This window comes from Mus caroli, chromosome 6 (genome assembly GCF_900094665.2).
Source record: "Mus caroli chromosome 6, CAROLI_EIJ_v1.1, whole genome shotgun sequence".
Lineage (NCBI taxonomy): Eukaryota > Metazoa > Chordata > Mammalia > Rodentia > Muridae > Mus > Mus caroli.
In genome coordinates, this window is record NC_034575.1 from 16,819,432 (window position 1) to 16,841,209 (window position 21,778).

General features: G+C 36.9%; 1 protein-coding gene across 1 annotated transcript in view; it reads left to right on the forward strand.

Annotated features, from left to right (window-relative positions):
- Positions 1-21,778, forward strand: part of Kcnd2 (potassium voltage-gated channel subfamily D member 2) — a 496,347-nt gene that overhangs the window by 276,025 nt on the left and 198,544 nt on the right. The window lies entirely within an intron of this gene.

A 21,778-nucleotide genomic window follows, 5' to 3' on the forward strand; every position in this document is an offset into this window, starting at 1 on the left:
TTAAATTTAATATTTTTTTTCTTTTTACATACTTTATTTTTGAACTCCTCTGGTGAAGACATTTTTTTAACTAGATATTTTCTTCATTTGCACTTCAAATGCTATCCCCTTCCCTAGTTTCCTCTCTGAAAATTTCCATCCCCTCCCCCCTCTCTCTGCTTCCCAACCCACAGAGCAGGGGGAGGGGGAGGGAATAGGGAGCTTTCCAAGAGGAAACTAAGATTTTTCTATCTGGAGAACGATTTAGAATCTAGATTGGGAAGAAAGTAACTTGCTCCATATGAAAGTGGTTTCCTAAGTGATTTATTACCAAAATAAAAGACATTTAAAATTTTACTTAACAACTGTCTTTTATAATTTTGAGTTATTAGACTTATACAATTAAATATTCAATTCGAACATGAAATTTAATTATGGTAATGTAGGCTATCTTATATCTTTTAAAAGTAAACAAACTGATGCAGGACTCAATGGTCCCAGTTTTGGGGTGGCATTCTTAAGCAGATTCTCCATGACCTCTAGACCAAAGGTAGAAATTAGTTGGCTGAATTGGGAAAATTTAACAAAAGGAAAACCGCAAACTTTATATAAAATTTTCCATAATGATTATTAGTTTGTTTAACTTTGGCTAACAATTTTTAAATTTCTAACCAATCAGCCCCTTCCTACTTGTTCAGACTCATACATTATATTAGTGGGATTTCTCAGATCATGGTCTCCTAACAACAGTGCACTAATGTGCAAGATAATCAAAGTACTCAGGCCCTGGGACTGTTCAGGCTCACAGACTAACCAACACCCTACACAAGTTTAGTAGTTCATTTTGTCCCAGAATTATTTTCCAATTGCAAACAATGGATATCTTAAAGATGGAAAAGTAAAAGAAATGAAGTAGTGTCTCCTAAAAATTTTTGCATTCAGCAAGGGTGTGTGTGTGTGTGTGTGTGTGTGTGTGTGTGTGTGTAATACTTTGCTAACTATTGCGCACTCACACACACACATGCATACACACACACACACACACACACATAAGCACACACATGTAAGCACACATACACACAGCTTAGCTGTTAATTTTTTTTCATACCAACAAAGAATTCCAGTGAACACACAGTGCGCTGAATGTTTATGCTGAGGAATGTTGACCCATTTGGAAACATGAGTTCTGGCAAGCGTTCTGCCTGTTTTCTTCTCTATTGTGGGTAGATACTCACAATCTAAGCTTTAGTATAGGTTCAAAGTAGGCAATGTAAATTTGGGCTTAAGTGAAAGAGATATTTTCCTAGTAGCTTATTCAGCAGTGGAATTGAATTATTACAATGTGAAAGATGCCAGGATTTCAGATGTACTTGGGCCATTTCACCTTCACCCTGTTCTTCTCTTCTAGAAAGCTTTTCATGGCAGCTCTCCAACTGCTTTTCTTCCAGTTGAATTTGAAATGCTCTATTACCTTGGCTAAATTTCAACTATGTCAGTAAAAATCCCAAAGAGCAAATCAAACTAGCAGCAAAAGTGCCTTTCTTAAATAAACAGATTGCTGACCCCCAAGCAGGAGAAGAGGCATTCTGCTATGGGATTATTTCATAGTCAGTTTTAATAAATACAGTCTTTTATTGTGCACAGGCTTTCAATTGCTAACTCAAGTTGAAACTCAGTTTAAACTAGACACCCTTCTCCTAGGACTGAATGCAGTCCACAGCTGTAATTATGGAGCACGCTCCTTGTGCTGGTGTGTGGCCATCACAGATATTCTCCACTGGAGAATACCAAAAAGGAGACCTTCTTGAACTCTAGTCCCTTGATAACTAATCAGGTCTGGATTTGTCTTGTCCATGATGACTTCCTTAATATGTGTATTTTTTTCTATCCTGTGGCAAGTATATTGTAAGAAGGTAGTTTATGACTATTACAGCCAATGTTCTCATTGTAGCTTTATAGTAAAATGGGGGGGTAGGGAATCACTTCTACAGCTCTTGATACTTCAGAGTCTGTGAAGGTCTTCTTCTAATGTTCCATCATTGGCTATGTCTTCTAAGGAACTTGTCTTCTATCCTACTTCATGGGGTTTTCCCACACTTCCCTGGATAAGGTCAATACCCGTAACCATATGCAATGTCTCCAACACTTATTTCAAAAATATTCAAGAGTCTACCACCATTTATTATCTTTCTTCTTTACCATCTCTGCTGGGTTATTATTCAGGCAGTAGTAGCATAATATCATCTATGATTGATTTCTACATTATTGTGTCAATAATTTGATCATTATTGAAAGTTCTCCATTATTATCTCTCCTCCTTTTGAGAAATTCTTACCTCATTTTCACTCTATTAGATGTCATCTAACATAAGTTAGATTTGCATGGTTTTCTATTGCATAACTTCCTAGGATATCATGTTATCTCCCATGTTATTTTCTTCTCTAATTACACACACACACACACACACACACACACACACACACACGCACACAGTTTTCGGTAAATTATTTCTCCTACTGCCATACAACCTTGAATAGCTAAAGGAACATAATGGTTGAAAATGATAATTTTATAGCTGTACTGAGTGGTATTAAATTTATAGATATAGAATTAGCTTTCAACACTGCTTGGAGATCGCATTGTACCTCTCTAATCTATTCAGGCTTCTAACTGACAAAATATATATCTATGAATTCATCATATATATTTACTTGTATTTTTAAAATTTATCATTGGTATTTCTTATCTTTTTAAAATTTAAGTTCTTTCTGCATTCTTTTAATATATTAAATAATGTATGTGGACACGCTGTAGAGATGGCTTAGCAATTAATAGTTCTTGCTGCTCTTTCATAGGCTAAGGATTCATTTAACAACTACCACATGGCAACTTACAACCATCTGTTACTGCAGTTCTAGGGCATTCAACATCCTATTCTGGCACCTGGGGGTACCACAAATGCTTGAAATATATATGCAGGTATGCAGGCAAAATTTTACATGCAGAAATTAAAATAAAACATTTTTAAGGTTTATGTTTTATTTTTAGATGTACTAAGATTAGTAAAACTACAATTAAAATCACTCGTCCAACTTCAATATGCTAGTGTTGCATCATCTTAATAAATCATTTTGTCATGTTTGGTTTTTATGTCATAGAACTTTTTTTTTCCAGTGTAAGATAGAAAGGAAATGGATCCTGAAGGGATGAGGAAGAACTGTGAGGAGTGGGCATGGGGGAAACTATTATCAGGACATATTATATGAGAAAATAATCTACCTTTAATAGAAGCAAAAGAGACTTCAAAGTAATTATAAGAGAAGATATTTATCCATAAGAATAAAATTTGATGAAAAATATTAAAATGTCTAAATGGTTGTAAAATGCTATGGTTTATGGGGTGTGTGTGTCAAACCTATGGTCTTCTGTATTATACAGAGAATTCTACCACTTACATTTCCAGCCCTTAGATGTTTGTTTTTAAATAAAAATCTATATTGCATAAAGTCAGTTTGAAATACACACTTTGAAGAACAGCATCAAGTCAAAAGGACAAAAACTGTAGTGTGTTCAAGCTAAACGAAAGTATCATGTATTCCTTTGAAGTGACTACCGAACCAAAACAAGCTTATTAAACCATCATAAAGGGAAGGGTGACGACAAAAAGAAAACAAGAAAATATGATGAAAAGAATTTGAAAAAATAAATTCTTGAAATGTAATTCCTATGACAAAAATGATCAAAATAATATTCATTTGCATGAGCTAAAATAAATTAGTTCTAAAATAATCAGTAACAGTAATGGTCATGATTATTAATCATGACAGAGGAAAGGGTTCTTTCACTATAAAATAGAGATAAAGGGTTAGGTAATAATTAGAGTGTCTAAATATGTAAAAGCAGTCACCTGCAAAGATTTAATCCAGATATTTGTAGTGGTTCTGCAATGAGGGTTTTAATGATGATTAGTTGATATTAATATTTAATTTACAAAGATTAAATAAATATAATTTTTCTTTATAGTTCTTCCATTTCATTAATGAAAACTCAGCATAAAATGAGTAGTATTTTGAAATTAGACAAAGCTTAGCAGTAAAATCTTCAGTCATTTACAAATCATTTTACATGTAAATCAGTGGCCTAGAAAATCTATCCCAGTTCGCAGTTTATCAGGAATTTGGTATTTATCTGTTTGTATTTGAAAACAACCTTAACTTAAAACTCTGTTTCCCAATGAGAACACACTGTGTACCTACCCCTTTTTTTGACCAAACGGTAAGGACCATCAAAATTCAGGTCATATTTTACGTCCTTCATGAATCCTTAGATAATATCCTAACCTTTGTAGATTATGTTTTCCTTAGACTCTTGGAATACATTCTGTGCCATTCATCTGGCACTAAGTATAGATGTCTATGATAATTTGTATTTGTTCCATGATCATTTGCCTTCTGTTTGAGGGAAATAAATACAGAAGCAAAACGAATATCCTATACTTTGCATGGAGGTCAACATACAAAGAATTCTGAAACAATTTTCTTCCCAATCATGGTCTCTGTCAAATAGCATGAATCTACTATTAATGTTTAGAGGTAATTAAAACAAAGCTACACATTTAGATAATATGAGGTATCTATGAAATTTGTTATTTATATGGTAAATTAACATAGTTGTCATTATTAATTATTATTAATTATTAATTAATCAACCTTTCTTCTCTCCAGATCTGTTTATTATATTCTATTTTGGAATACAAATGTTTACACAAATTTGCTTTGTTGTCTTTTATCCCTTTTAAAGAAAGTTAAATGATAATCCTTTAACTCCTTGAGCCATTCTCTAATCCATAACTCAAAGTATTTGGAGGATGGGAAGAACCCTATTAAAAATACACCCTTGTATTCTAGAAAATGAGTACTAGAAACATCACTTAGATAAATCTACTATGGGAAGGAAGTCAGAGAAATGTGTGTGGATATTTCTCATTCAAGACACTGAAGCTTCATTGCTAACCCAGAGTGTGTGTTGTGCTTGATGGCTTTGCTCAGAGCAGAAAGCGGAAAGTGCAGGTCACAATGTGCTGGGAGGAATCTGGGAAACATCATGTTGCTCTATAATCGATGCTATTCTTCAGGAACAGCGCACCATTACAAAACGACAGTTTGCCTCTATGACAGTTTTCCTTCACCGACCCTATCCTGGTCTAATTACATGGAAAAGAGTGGACAATCCCAAGTCAATAGACACTCCACACATTGTAAACTAGGAAAAAACTAGGAAACTACACATATAGGAGCCTAAGGTTCATGTACTAAAGTATTCTGAATGCAACACTGAAACAGAGAGAGATTTCATCAAAAGACTATGTGAACTTTAATGACAACATTGCCCAGAAAGGTTTCTTAGCTGGCGAGCCTGCAAACTGATGCAGTGGTGACAGGCGCAAAGTAGGTGCTCCTTTTCTCCTTTTCTGTAAATCTAGATCTATTCCAAACTATAATGGCACTTACATTTAAAGATATACCACCCTCCATAGAATACTAGTTAGTATTTGTAGGAAGCAACTTGACATGCCAGCCATATCAACTGGAGTGACAAAATAATTTTGAATTGTTTTAAGTACAATTTTTAATTTAATTTAATTTAATTCTTTACTTATTCACTTACTTCCCTTTCACTGTTGCCTCTTGGTTCTCCTTCCCACAGTCTTTCTCCATCCCCCATCTACTTCTCCTGGGAGCAGGTGTAGACCCCTCTGGGTTTCCCCCAAGCCTGGCACTTCAAGTCTCTGCAAGACTATGTTATGTGTATCCTTTCTCACAGCAGCCAGAGAAGGCAGCTCAGATGAAGAACATATCCCACATACAGGCAACACCTTTTGGGATAGCCCTTATTCCAGTGATTTGGGATCCATATGAAGACAAAACTGCACATCTGCTATATACGTGTGGGGAGGCCTAGGTCTAGCCCATGTATATTCTTTTGTTAGTGGTTTAGACTCTGAGAGCCCTAAGGGTCCAAGTTAATTGACTCTGTTGGTCTTCCTGGGGAGTTCCTATCACCCCTATGCCTGCAATCCTTTCCCCTATTATTCCATGAGTTCCCAAGCTCCATCCAGTGTTGGGGTATGGGTGTCTGTATCTGTCTGAGTCAGCTGCTGGGGAGAGCTTCTCAGAGGACAACATGCTCCTGTTTGCAAGCAAAACCGAGTATCATTAATAGTGTTAGGAATTGGTGCTTGGGCATGCGATGGGTCTCAGTTTGAGTGATAATTGGTTGGCCATTCTGTCTGTGCTCCATTCCCCATGCCTGAATTTTTTTTTTTTTTTTTTTTTGTACACAGGACAAATTTTGGTTGAAAGTGTTGTGGGTGGGTTGATGTCTCTATCGCTTAACTGCGATTCATGCCTGACTATTGGAGGTGGCCTCTTCAGGTTTCATATCCTCAATGTTGTAAGTCCCAGCTAAGGTCACCCCCATTGATTCTTGGGTGCCTCTCTTATTCCAGGTCTCTGTCTCATCCTGGAGATGTCCACCACCACCACCGACCTCCTCACCATAATCAGTTGCAGATTTGCATTCATTTTTACGGCCATCTGCCAAATCTCCTGTCCCTACATTCTGATTCTGATTCTGAACTCCCCCCCATTCCCCTCCCTCTCCCTTTCTTCCCAGGATCCTCCCTCCATCTGACTCTTATGACTATTTTATTCCCTCTTGTAAGTGAGATTCAAGCAGCCTTGCTTGTGCCTTCCTTCTTGTGTAGCTTCTTTGGACGTGTAGAGCATAGTAAGTTATCTGTATTTTATCATTAAAAATATCCACTTTTAAAGACATTTTCTTTTAAATTACAGGCTAGTTTTAAAGAGTTTTACCTGGCACAAATACAGTGGGAATGCATGCTTCACTAAATAGGATGAAAAGTTGGGTGAATATTTATAATATTTATAATAATGCACCACTATTGTTTATAGTAATCTGGAGAGTGGTTGGTTGTTCTCCTTCCTTTGGATGTTTCCACTTATTAATGGTTAAAGCATGACTTACTTCTATCAGCAGTTCCTCTGACAAAGAACCACACACACACACACACACACACACACAGAGAGAGAGACAGAGAGACAGACAGACAGACAGACAGACAGACAGATTAGTTATAGAAATAAGTAGATCTGACAAATAACTATATACATGTATATGTGTAAATATATACATAACCTATTGATATAGTTAGATGATCAATAGATGATAGATGTGACAAATTGCTATATAAGTATATGTGCATAAATATACATATATATTAAAGGAATAGAGGATGGTGTTTTATTTCTTATCTGACATATATGATTTTAAAATGCAAGCTTGCATCCACAATGTTAGGAATTAGGGCTTTAACATTATCTTCTTGTCTCCTGTTCTACAGTTTCTGGTTTGTAAATGCAAGATGTTGAGGGGGTCTCTCCTGCAGACTTGAAAAATAGCTATGTATTCAGCATTAATGGGGATATGACATTTAGTTATTGTAAAGTTTATTTCAGGACTTAAATTCTACAAATTCTTCATCTTGTAAAAGAAACTGAAGCAGAGGGAAAAAGTCATTTACATCAAGACATGTGTCTATGGAAAGTTGGTACTGGAACACGCTTCTCTTCATAGAGCTCTTCACAGCCTTCAGTTTCAAATATTTTTAATCTTACTGTATTTTTAACTTCTAATATCAATGCATTGATATTGGACAAATTGGGTAACTTCTAAAATTGTGTTCAATGTCCTTTGTGTCTGAGAAAAGATAAATGAATGTGGTGCATGTAGAGAATGAAGGGTTCCAGGTAGTGACAGGTCACATGCAAAATAGACATGTCAGCATCCTTTGTGATGCTGGATAATGTATGCGTGTGTGTGCGTGTGTGTATGTTGATGTGTATAAACGTGTGTCAGAGCATGTATGTTTTAGAAGATATAGTTTGCAAGCACAATGGCAAGACAATTATTAGGAAAACAGAGAACACTAATTTTTGTCTTATTCATTTTTATGCTAGAAATTGTGAAGCAATGTGGTCTCTTAGTTGAACTAGTTCATTCATCTCATTTTGGAGCACATACGAAGTATGTGTAAAAGAGTACCAATAAATAAAATATATTAATATACCACTGCATATCATATATAAATTATCTTTTATATTTAGATAAATATCTTCACATTGAATCATACAGACAAGGTTAAAAAAAAAAAGAGATTACAGCCAAAATGTATATAGACAGTTGTTAGAAATAATGTATATAAGCAAAATTCTTTAAACTTTCTCAAGGGCAGAAAGGTCCTAGTACAAGATAAACAGACCTAATCTGTAAAATTCTGAAATTGAAAATGCTACAAAATGAGAAGAAATTTTAGAGTATACTTGTCACATAGGTTGAAAATTCAACACCTAAGTTAGAGGTGAACTGTTATATAGACAAAATACTTCATACTGAAAATATGATCTGAAATTTTGTCCTGGCAAAATGTGTTCACTGTATATGAACATGAATGAATTTTATTTCAAACTTGTGTTCTGTTCATATTATATGTACAAAAATATTATTAAAATACCAAGAAATCTAAAATCTGAAATTCTTTTTGCTCTAAACATTTAAGGTAAAAGATACTGTTGTAGTTTGGGTATAATTTTATTGCTCCATGGTCCCCCTGTGATCAGATATTACTAGGTGATTCTGTTCAACCTTCAGGAGATAAGGTAGGGTAGAGGTTATTGGGTCATTGGGAATGTGCTATTACATTGAAGTTCCATGCAAGCCCATGGTTGCTCTCTTAAATGATTGTTATAAATAGTTCAAGAATTTCATATCCCTCCCTCTGCTCCTCCTTTGAGAAGTAATCAATTATTTTCTCCAGTACTCATGGCCCATGGTACTATCCTAACTGGTTCCCACATCAGAGGCCAAACGAGGATCCCCACATCTCCTAACTTATACCCCTGCTCACACATTGAACTCATTGAAGTGAGTACAGAAAAACGACCATGAAAAGAATGATGTAACCATGATTCTGAGAGGGACTTGGTGTCACCTACCATATTTATGGGAAAATTTTCTACAATCCACTCTTCTGTCAAAAACCTCGATTGAAAGAATATATTTGTACAACTATAAGAACATGCAGTCTTTATGTAATAATACATTAGACTTCTTCTTCATGCGTATCTGCTCAGCATATAGAAGCTAGAACTGCAAGTACCCCCAGTAACTGGAAAACTTACAACCCAACTCCCTGCACTTCCATCTGCACATACAATAATACATCTTCTGTATTATTATAATTTAGACAACAGCATGGCATTAGCCAGCTGATGGCGAGCACTGAAGCGCTTTTCATGGACCACTTAGGTTTCATGAGTCTGAAGACTTCTGGCATTAAAACCCAGATGGTTACCAGAGATGTCTCCCAACTACTAATTACTATGCTAATTAGACCTATACTGACAAGGGCTTAATACTGTCATTGGTCAACTTTGTACCAGTAGAATGAAATACTTGACATTGCTACTTATGAAAAGGGGGCTTGATTTATGTCATTATTAGATGAGTTTAACATTTAGTGAGGAGTGGAGATGGTCTGTAAAAGAGCACTAGCTTGCCTAGCAAATGGTAGTGCATCACAAAAAATGAAAATATATGAGAAAGCAAATGACTACTTCTCAAACTAGAAGTAAAAACAAAACAAAAAGATTCTTTAGAGGATGGAAGAGTCAGAAATACTTTCACCACGGGCCAGATAATGGAAAATGGTGCCCACCTATGAGGTGAAATAAGATATATACCAGGCAAGATATATACATTCCAGATTCTGTGTCTAGAGGAAGGTTTTTGTTTGTTTATTTATTTGTTTGTTTGTTTGTTTTGTTTTACTTCTTTGCCCAGCAATCTTCTTTTTCTGAGTTGCTGAGGTCTTTTATTTGGCTGCCCTCCAATGCAAGCTACAGTCCACTTACTTTCCAACTGCTTTGGCCTCATGCCTGGAGCTACCAGACAACATAAGAGCCAGAATGCTAGGTTGGTGAAGATGGTATGACAAGTTTACTGGTTTGAATAGAGAGTTATATAATTATAACATTAATCACTTATCATATGTATCTGTACATATATGTTAATAGATTCAGAAATGCCCTGGGAAATTCATTTAAAATATTTGTCCTGTCTATTGGAAATGCAAAGACAAAGATGGAGTAGAGATTTAGGGAATAAGCAACCAATAACTGACCCAACTTGAGACCCACCCATAAGCAAACACTACTCCCTGACACTATTTATGTTACTCTGCTATGCTTGCAGACAGGATTCTATCATAACTGTTCTCTGAGAGGCTCCATCCAGTAGCTGATTGAAACAGATGTAGAGATCCATTGCCAAACATTAGACAGAGTTCTGGTAGTCTTATGGAAGAGTTGGGAGGAGGACTAAGTACCCTGAAGGAGAAGGGACTCCACAGGAAGGCCAATAGAGTCAACTAACCTAGACCCTTAGGGGCTCTCAAAAATGAACCACCAACCAAAGAGCATAAATAAACAAGCTGAATCTCAGCCTTCATGCTCATATTTAGCTCAGTCTTCATGTGGGTGTTTCTATGTCTCAGGAAAATGGTAGAGTCCTGTGATTTTCAGGACAGCCCTTAAGGTTGTAGAAAAGAATCATGAAAACATGAGTTTGAAAATATATAATTTCTCAACTATGTAAGATATAAGGATGCAATATGAGTTGTATAAGGAGCTTCACTGATTTAAAAGAACAGAGGCAGCTGTACTATGAGCCAGCTTGTCAGAAAGATATTAAGGGTCTTAATATTTTTAAGGATACAAAGATAAAGAGAGTTAAGGAGTGGTGATCACAGGGCAAGATCCACCAAGCTAAGGATTTTTTGTTTCTTTGTTTGTTTGTTTGTTTGTTTATGCTTAGAAAGGCGGGTAGGTTCCTGAGTACAAGATCAGCCTGGGACAGAGGGAGTTTATGTCCAGGCCCAGATATGGTAATAATAGTAATGTTTGGGCACTGTCTCATTCAGCTTTCTTATTGTCTGTGCTTGTGCTTGTTACCTCTTTTTACCAGTCAAGGAGCAGAGGTCATGGAATGTTGATGCATGGGTTAATCAAAAGGGAAACTGGAGTAACAACTGAATTGATATGTAAATAGAAAACAGAGCTTTAGGCCTGCAAGAAATGAGCTAACCAGAGATTTTTTTTTTTTTTAATAGCAAGAGAAAGCTATCTATAGCAGAGCAGATCACAGAGAGCAATCTGAAAAGCTGTCTGGAGCAGAACACAGAGAGAAGCCAATCAGGAAAGCTGTCTCAAGCAGCCAATCAGGAAAGCCATCTCGAGCAGAACATAGGCCTTCAGCTTGGACCCATGATTTGATTTTGAGTTGTTTGTTTTGCCACTACCAGACACCCTCTCTCTCAGAACCCATCTCCAGGCCAAGACTGGTCAATGACATTCTATCATGCACTCAGCACACATGGAGAAATTTAATTTCAAGGCATGTTTAAAAATCATTCTCTAACTAGATTTGGGAAACCATCACGACCCATAATGCTGCCCAGTTGACTATATCACATGTCAGTTTAAAAGAAATGTATTGATTTCAATCCTCCCCAAAGAGTACAAAATTTCCAATGTATTTAACTGACTATTAATAGAAGTTGAAATTGCTCTCAGGACACTCCTAGTTTCAGAAGGTATAACGGCATCAATATCAAGATGTGAGAACCAATACTAATGTCTGTTTTATTCAGTCCACTTCATGATTTTACATTTTATTGTGAAATGCTAAATGTCTGTGTATATACTACTAGAGACACATTTCACCATTCCCTTCTGGTAGTATGTGGTATAATTTGGAAGAATGAGCACATGATTTGGAAGGCATGCCTAATACTAAAATGATGTCTCTTGTCAGAACTATGGTGAAGATGCAGCAAAGGGCCACTATTTATTGCTTTCTTGCTATGTTTGCATACCTGCAATCTAAGAAATGCATAACATTCTGGAAAGGCTAGAATTTTCCCTGATGACTAGATAAATTGACTCTATTTACTCTACACACACACACACACACACACACACACACACATACACACACACACACACTCACCACTCATACAAGGTGGGCTAAGAGATTTCTGTGCCAGTGGAAGTGGATTCCATTTTAATTGTCACAGAGTTTTTTTCTGAAAAACCTAACTAAAGCTATGTCAAAACAAAACTCTAACTAACGTTGCTCTCCAGCCCCTTTCTCTGTTCTGTCAATACCACCCTATGGCTTTGCTCATTTCTCTTTACTCTTGCTCTGCCTACTTCATCTGTGTCCTCTTCAATATTAGTTTTATATCCTCCTATGTTTCTTCATTTCTCTCTTGGGGAGCAAGCCTTCATTTGTCTACCCCAACTTTTTTCACACAGTGTGACTTCTGTGAGCAGAGTTTTGTGTAATGTGTAAAGGAATATACAATTACTGCACTTTCAAGCTCAACAATCATTGGGAAAGAAGAGGCAGAAAGACTTTACAAGTCAGAGGAACAGGAAGTTTGCTGTGAGATTGTTTCCCTTGGAAATGTGAGAACCTATGCCCTTGAAGTCTCAGCAACATGGCTGTCTAGACATGACCTGAACAAAGACATTACCAATAGGCATGCAGTGAGGAAGAACGGATGCTTACTGGAAGCCTCAACTCTAGACAAAGAACTAGCAGCACTTAAGGAATGCTGAGAGTGGGGGAGATGGTCTTTTCAGGGAGTTCATGCAACTGGTTATTCCATACCAAAAGGTCTGCCCCCAAAACACATACATACAAGTAACATTATATAGAAAGACCATAATGTACACAATATGTTGAAAAAGTATTCTCTTCCATCAAAATGAGCCAAGTCAAGACAGATTAGAGTATTTTGGGTTTATTGGGAGTATATAGCTGGTTTATTAGGAAGCAGCACTAGGGTAGGTTCACTGATCCCCAGGAACAAGGACAGGGAAGTCACCATGGGGAGGAAGACAGAGGGGAGGAGGAAGAGGAAGAGGGAAAGATCATGCACAGGCAGGGAGAAAAGGCAGAAAAGTGGAGAGAAGGAGAGGAATGACCAAAATGCCTCCGATGATATTAGGAGAAACTTCTGGGGGAGAGGAAGCAGAATCCCTGAACTGGAAAATTCAGGGTAAAGAGCAGAGGATGCCCATTATGGACTGAGGGATGCTGGGAGATGCCTGGAGGTCATCTCTATTTTGGTATGTTAGGTATGCACCTCAGCCCCTTGGCCAGGGTCTGAAACCCAACACAGCTAAAGAAAAAAAAAAAGCTATGAATTTAAAAGAGAGTAATATGGGGAAGTACATGGAGAGCTTTGGTGGAAGTAAAGGGAAGGGAAACAGGATTTCATTATATTAACTTCAAACAATTCAGAACATTTTATTTCTAAGAAAGAAAGTCAGAAATATCTTGCAAAAGCAAGCTGATTTGTTTCCCACCCACCAATACCCATATTCCCGGTGCTCACAATGCAACAAACGAGCAGTTGGAAGAGGATATTATTACTACATAAAGAAACAGTGTGTGCCTTCCTGACCCAGACTCACTGATGTAAATCCAGCCCTCAGAATGATCTGAAAAAAGCTTCAACAGATAAGAGATTGCTTGAGCACTTGGTAAAGTATGTGCTCTAGCTATTACAAACTAGTATAAAGTCGGTTAATATCAGAGAAATTTGTTATTTGTGTAAATTTCCCTTTGCATTCCAGAAATATTTATTCCTTTGATATTAGTGAAATTAGAAATCAACACGGAATGCCATTCATGGGAAGATGAAACAATTTTCATGAAAATGAATTATAAAGTTCTCTCATTTTTTTCTTAATAATTCTTATTAGTCTGATTTACATTTTAAAGTACAGTCTGTATATGATCTCTGTACTTGTATTTGCATATTACAGGTGAGCAAGCCATGTTTTTATACTACAAAATAAAATGCAGGGATTAAGAGTATTTTGAAAATAAGTTAGAAGTTATTGGAATCAAAGTAGCTAAAATAGTATTTGCAGTCACATAATATATTGTTGTAATATTTATTTGAGTAATAAATAAATATTTATTAAATATTTACTTCCATCAAGAGCCAGTGGAGCTCATAAGACATTGATTTGATTTTTTTGATTCCAGAATCCCTCCCTATTATCTGATTGACTAAGATATTCTCAAATTTCCAAAGGAAACAATAGTAGTGAACAGAAAGATGCTACATATAAAAATGCAAATATGAAACATAAAGTATCAAATTCACAACACATTCAAACATTCAATTTTCAATCTTGTCCCCTTTCCAGGTTTCCCCTCCTTAAAATTCCTATTCGCTTCTCCCTCCCCCTGCTTCTATGTGGGAAGCCACCCACCAACTTCCACCTCCCCACTCTGGCATTCCCCTACACTGGGGCACTGAGTCTTCACAGACCAAGAGCCTCTCCTCCCATTGATGCCCAACAGGGCCATCCTCTGCTACATATGCAGCTGGAGCCATGGGTCCCTCCATGTGTACTCTTTAGTTGGTGGTTTAGTCCCTGGGAGCTCTAGGGGGTCTGGTTGGTTGATGTTGTTCTTCCTATGGGGTGCATACCCCTTCAGCTCCTTTAGTCCTTTCTCTAACTCCTCCATTGGGGAACCTGTGCTCAGCCCAATGGTTGGCTGCCAGCATCTGCCTCTGTATTTGTGAGGCTCTGACAAAGCCTTTTAGGAGGCAGCTATATCAGACTCCTGTCAGCAAGAACTTCTTGGTATCTGCAACAGTGAGTGGGTTTGGTGACTTTATATGGGATGGATCCCTAGGTTGGGCAGTCTCTGGATGGCCTTTCCTTCAGTCTCTGCACCATGGTTTGTCTCCATATTTCCTCTCTTGATTTTTTCCCCCTACTAAGAAGAACTAAAACATCCATACTTTGGTTCTTCCGTCTTCTTGAGCTTCATGTGGTCTGTGAATTGTATATTGGGTATTCTGAGCTTTTGGGCTAATATCCACTTATCAGTGAGTGCATACTATGTGTGTTCTTTTGTTATTGGGCTACCTCACTCAGGATGATATTTTCTTGTTCCATCCATTTACCTGTCAATTTCATGAAGTCATTGTTTTTAATGGTTGAGTAGGACTGCATTGTGTAAATGTACCACATTTTCTGTATCCATTCTTCTGTTGAGGGACACCTGGGTTCTTTCCAGCTTCTGGCTATTATAAATAAGGCTGCTATGAACATAGTGGAGCATGTGTCCTTGTTATATGTTGGAACATCTTTAGGGTATATGCCCAGGAGTGGTTTAGCTGGGTCCTCAGGTAGTACTATGTCCAATTTTCTGAGGAACTGCCAAACTGATTTCCATTGTGGTTGTTCCAGCTTGCAATCCCACCAACAGTGGAGTAGTGTTCCTCTTTCTCCACATCCTCGCCAGCATCTGATGTCACCTGAGTTTTTGATCTTAGCCATTCTGACTGATATGAGGTGGAATCTCAGGGTTGTTTTGATTTGCATTTTCCTGATGACTAAGGATGTTGAACATTTCTTTAGGTGCTTCTCAGCCATTTGGCATTCCTCAGTTGAGAATTCTTTGTTTATCTCTGTACCCCACTTTTAATAGGGCTATTTGGTTCTCTAGAGTCTAACTTCTTGGATTCTTTGTATATATTAGATATTAGCCCTCTATCACATGTAGGATTGGTAAAGATCTTTTCTCAATATGGTGGTTGCTGTTTTGTCCTATTGACACTGTCGTTTGCCTTACAGAAGCTTTGCAATTTTATGAAGTCCCATTTGTTGATTGTTGATATTAGAGTATAAGTCATTGGTGTTCTGTTCAGGAAATTTCCCCCTGTGCCCATTTATTTGAGTCTCTTCCCCACTTTCTTTTATATTCATTTCAGTGTATCTGGTTTGATGTGGAGGTCCTTGACCCCCACTCTGCCTAATGTTTTTAACAAATAAATATTCAATGGATATCATCTGCATTTTATATTTCCCTCTTAGGAAAATATAAAAGGAAAATCAAACTTGCTGATTTAAATGTAACCATTTATAATGTGAGGTAGTGTGCTTTTATTACAACAAACATTAGGAGCAGGTACTGTAAGGTGCAGATTGATCAAAGTTCAGCCCTAATAGCATAGCCATCTTGGTGGTGAAAATGAGGAAGTGGTCAGAATATGGACATTCACTTGATGCTCTTCTTCTTTCTTGAGAAAGTGGTTTCAATAGTGTCAGCAAAATTTATTTGTTTCCATCCCTATGCCCTATTTCATCAACCTTGTTATTTCTGGATTGTATTATAACTGGGAATACTGTGGTGTTTGCATTATTCCTTGGCAAGTGCTCAGTTACAAACATAAATGATAGCACTAATATCAAAACAATCAAAACCAAAGTGAAATTTAAATTCAGCTTCATGAAATCCACTTGACTGTTCTATGATTACCTTAATCTCTCCCTTATATTAATTTCACATGAGTCCTAATTCACCAAACGTGAAGAGGCCAGTTTTAAATGAATCAAATGGAGTCAACCTTGGAATTACTTGACCAAAATCTATTGGGCTTGCATCATGAGCTTCAAACAGAGCTCAGTGAAGACTGAGTGGAATAACCTCCCACTCTACTCAAGTTATGGGAAGTTCTGCTTCTGATTTTACTTCTGTGAGAGTGGGTTTCCTGGGGTCATCTTGTCTCTGAGGTTTTTTTCATCTTCACTGCAAAAGAATCTCGCTTCCCCTATTGCCCTAGCACAATGATAAGGAGGGATACGGGAAGATGTTTGCTGAAGTCTCTTAGAAGCTTTAAATATGTTGTTGCAGCTAAAGAGTCTAACATAGCTAAAGATCAGCCTGAGACATGGATAAATTATGGACCTGTCCTGGTTTTTAAGTGTTATACTCAAAATAGCACAAGGCAACTGAACTTGGGCTATTCATCTGGGTTTAATGATAAGTGCAAAGTTGGCCAAGTCTTTTCTATGTGCTCTTTGTGCTGTCAGTGACATAGAATATTAATATGTGACAGATGCTTTGATAATACTAACCTGAGTAGTATATGAAAAATGAGAGGCAGTCAGCTTTGTTCATTTTTATGTGCAATTGAGGTTTCTGGATATTTTCCCTTCTAGGATAGAGAGAAATGAGCAGTGTCTCAGTATGTAGCTGCGGCTGGCCATAAACTGCTCTCTGCTTCACCTCATGAGGGATGTAATTAAAAGCACATGCCAACTTGCACAGCAATAACATTTCAGATCTGTAGACTAAGACCGTCACAGGCACACTGTGTGTCAGTCACTGGGACACTTTAACTCCTGGAGACTCAGTTTCCACATTCCAGGACCAAAGTGATCTCACATCATGACCTTTAAAGATTTAAAAGAAAAATATGTATCAGGAATCAAGTAGTTCATAAAATTGCTTGAAAAAAAGTATATTATGGTATTTCCTGGAGAACATGTGTTCCTTAAGTAATCAAAACCTAATTCAGATGGAATAGGGGAAATTTGGAGAATCACAAAAGGTGGTACAGTGTCCGTACTCTATTTATGAGACCTCAGAGTTTGTTGGGGTTTGAATTCAGGGTTGAATTGAAAGAGGAGGAGAAGGAGCAGTAGGAGGTAGGCAATCATATTTCTGAACAGGTTAACAATAAAATGCCCTATCCCAATGCATCTCTTTCTATTCCATGTTCTAGTAGGGAGGGGAGCAGTGAATTCCATCATTTCAAGTCATTTCAAAAGCGGTTTCAGTTTAAAGGCAGTGAGACTTAGGAAAATGTAAACACTGCACCCTCATCTTCAGAAATGACTCCAGATTCAGACGAGTGCCGGCACTTTTCTGCTCTGTTCCAAGCCCCTCAGAGCAACAGATTCCTTGTGAATCAAGCTAGGGATGTCTTTCTTCTACAAAACTTTCAGTGAGCGGAAAATCCTGAGATGCAACTTAATGCCACATGTTTGATAAATCTTATAGTATGAAATGAAAGAATCATGGCTCTGATGTCTTTCTCTCAGAAGTCTTCACTATGGTTAATCAGTTGTTTGAAGCTTAATGCAGAGAACTTGCATCTCGTGGGGAAGAAGAATGATGTCACTAGTGGCCAATCTACCTTGTATATTTCCCATGAAAATTTGGAAGGCCTGGATCAAAGAAGTAAATAAACAGAGGTAGAGCATCACAGAAGGAAAAGAGAAATGTGTCCTCAGAAGAACTACCAACAAAATATCCAACTCATGACCTGTGGTAATACTGTTCTGTTATGTAGTTAAAGTTAGATATATAATCCTTTTACTCGACTTCAGGTTTAAAAAATGCTTCCTGTCATAAAAGATGAACACTAACCAGATTTATATCTGAGTAAATATGACCCCACATCCATTAAAATGTGACCAAGAAGAGGAGCAGAGTTCAATGTTTTTGAAGCAGAAGATGAAACTATACATCAGTCTATGGTATGAAGATTCAGAAGTCCAATTCAAACCATGTGATCATTTAACATGTCTGGACATGAGCAAGCATGCCAATTGAAAGGGGACCTCCACGCTGGGATCGGGTTTAATAAGACATTGTCTTCTACTCTATACATCAGTCACAATCTCATACGTGAGCAAACCATTTCTGTTTGTGAACATGGGTGAAATGTATAGATTTAAGCAAGAGGAAGATGTCTGAGGCAGAAGAGAGGTGGAGAAGAGCTGAATGTTCTCCAAGCATAATAGTGCATTCCTGCCAAGCCTTCAGCATCTGAACTTCCAGGGTGTGTGTTGATTAACAGGGTTAGGATTTCATCTGTTATTACTTAACTGACATGTTGCTGCAAATTATAGCTGGAGCACAGTAGTGGGTTATGGATACAAGTAACATTTAAAATAATTTCTTTCCTTTTTACCTAGAGGAATTGTGAACTCAACAGCAGGTTTCCCTTTACTCGAAAAGCATCCATCCTACTAACTGAGTAAAATGGCTGTTGTTCAGATCATGCTGAGTTTTAAATGAAATGTGTGGTAAGGTGTTTATTCTCTCACCGATTAGCTCCCATTAACATTTATGGGAGTCGCCTGAGCAAGTGCCTCATGAAGTACTGGAAATTTCATCTTCGTAGGATGCTGCTCTGGAGGAAATGCTTTATTTCCAAGAGATTTTTAGCCTATGGCTTCAGATATTATAAGTGTGACATCATTCATTGTACTGTCAGGTTTTCTTTTAAAAGGTAGTATTCATAAAACGAAATAGAAATAACCATATCAAAAACGACTGCAGTAACGGGCATAAAGATGAAAGGTAGTTGAAAGGGATACATCAAAGCATGTATAATTTAGCAATCCCCACTAAATACAAAGCCAGTATTACAAGTAGCTAGAGTTAGCTGTTTCCAATGGAGAAGTATTTCAGTTTGCTGAGCATGTACCTGCTAGTACACCATCCACAAGTTACTTACTGGTCTGTTTGCTGGGTTTCCTTGGGGTTTTATTTAAAGCTGGAGATATTTTTAAAACAAAGTGCATTTTCAAGACAGTTGAATGAGACATACAGGGGAAAGATATGTGATTCCTGACTTACTCGTGGGAAAATATACATTAGCATGAAATTCAACTGCCTGTCAGAAACTGAAGAGTTACAGTTATCTCTTAGCCACACAATCAGAAGAAAAATGGGCAGAACTGCCCGTCAAGCTTTTTATATTTTACTGTCAATTGAGAAACCTATATGAAGTGACCAAAGGCAAAGGACAGAATTATTATTCAGTTGGTCAGAAATTATGGTAGCTGAGAGATCTGCAAATGTTCTAAATGGTGTTTGACTTTTCTTCATACCCTCTTATGTTAAGGAAAGGAACAGAAATGGTTTGGCAACCAAGCATTTTGTAGTCATCCACAGGAGGCTCTAGCTTTGTGTATTCATGCATCTCTTCAAGGTCTCGAGGGAGCCATTTCAGGATAAAACATGCCTCATAACGGCCTCCTGGAAAGTAAGACCAATTTGCTTTTATGCTTGTGGAATCTTCCTATCAGTTTGAGGGAGAACAAATTGTGGGGAGAGAAGCACTTTCCCAGTAGAGCAAACACATTCACAGAGTTAGAAAAGCAGCCTTACACTTTCCCAAATGGAAAGACCTCATTTAAAGAGTATTCACAGCATAATAACACCTCATAATTTTCTTTTCTGTTCATCTAGAATGACTCTAATAATATCCCTGATTTTCTGCTTTCAAAAGATAAGAGTTTGAAAAAGAAATGGAGTGTACTAGCTAATAGAAAAGGAAAAGAAAAAGAAGAAAGAAAAGAATGCTATTCTTTTTTTAACAAAATCTTTAAGTATATAAACATCTTCTGCATATATTTGCTTCGGTATTAGACACATTTGCTGTCTTCTAAAAAGGTTCACTAAGGCTGCTGTGAGAAGCTCATTACATAACTCCACAACTCACAAGTGTCCCAGTGCATGCTTACTTATGCAGTCTTTGGTCAACAGTTACTAGGCATGTTCCATGTGTTCAAAGTTGTCCTAGGTACTGGAGAAATTAAGTTGAATCCTTTAAACTCAATGGAGGAAATCTGACATTGAATTTCTACCTGCTAATAGCATTGTGCCTGAAAGCCAAGATAACTCTTGGTATAGAATTCAAAAATTGATCTTAACACACAGGCAGAGATAGCATCTCATTTATTTCATTGTAGTTATCCTTCACCCTTTAAGAAGATGCTAGAGAATAGTTTGGAAAAAGTCATAGAATTCATCGTGAGCTAAACTATGGATGCTTAATTTTAAAGGCGTTTTTAATTCTTCTTCTGTTACCCTACTCTAGGAAATGATAACAATGTGTGTCACTCAGAGCCTATTGTCCATGTGCACAGTTCATCTAATAGTTGTTGAATATTCAGTCCATGCCAACCACTCCTTTCCTCCAGGTCCCAAACACATGGAGATTAAGGAGAAGAAATCTTCTCTCTCAAGTGACTTTTGTGACACATGACATTATGGGGTCATCAAATAACCAGGGACTGAATATTTAGTGGTTGTGGGCTAAAGAATTGCTACATTCCTTTCTTCAGACATAAGCAACGACCTTATATTACAGGAGGTACAAGAACCCAATGGGAAATAGAATAGATAGCTCCAAGAAAACAGACTCCAATAAATGTCTTCTTCCAACAGGAATACACATTTCTCATAAAGAAATGTAACCGTTTATGAGGAATATTTTTCCTAAAGTCCTATGTAAGTGACTTACAGTGTTCACCAGGTATATGAATTTTTGTTAGGTTATAATAAAAAATATAAAATTCACTTCCTCTTGAATTGAGAAAAGACACATTTTTTACTACATATGAATTATTTACTAATTTTGACAGAATATTTCTAAAATCCATGCTGACTTCAAATTAATACAACTTTTGCCACCCTTTTTCTCAATTAAGAATGGTTATATATTATTTTCTTCTACCTTTTCAGATTCTCTTCTGCAGCTCACAAAACATATTCTCTAGAATATTCAAATATATTTTATATTCAAATATAAAATATTCAAAGGAAATTCTCATAAATGGATTATTTCTTTTATGTGAAACATGGGTCTTCACAAATAAAATAAAAGACTGAAACATTCTAAATGGTTAGTCATCTTGAGCATTTCTTTTTAAAATAATATTTAATGTTATTTTGTGTGTCTAAGTGTTTTGCCTGCATATATATTGCATGCACCTCTTCATGCTGGAAGAGGGCATTGGATTTTTTTTTTCTTTTTTTTTTT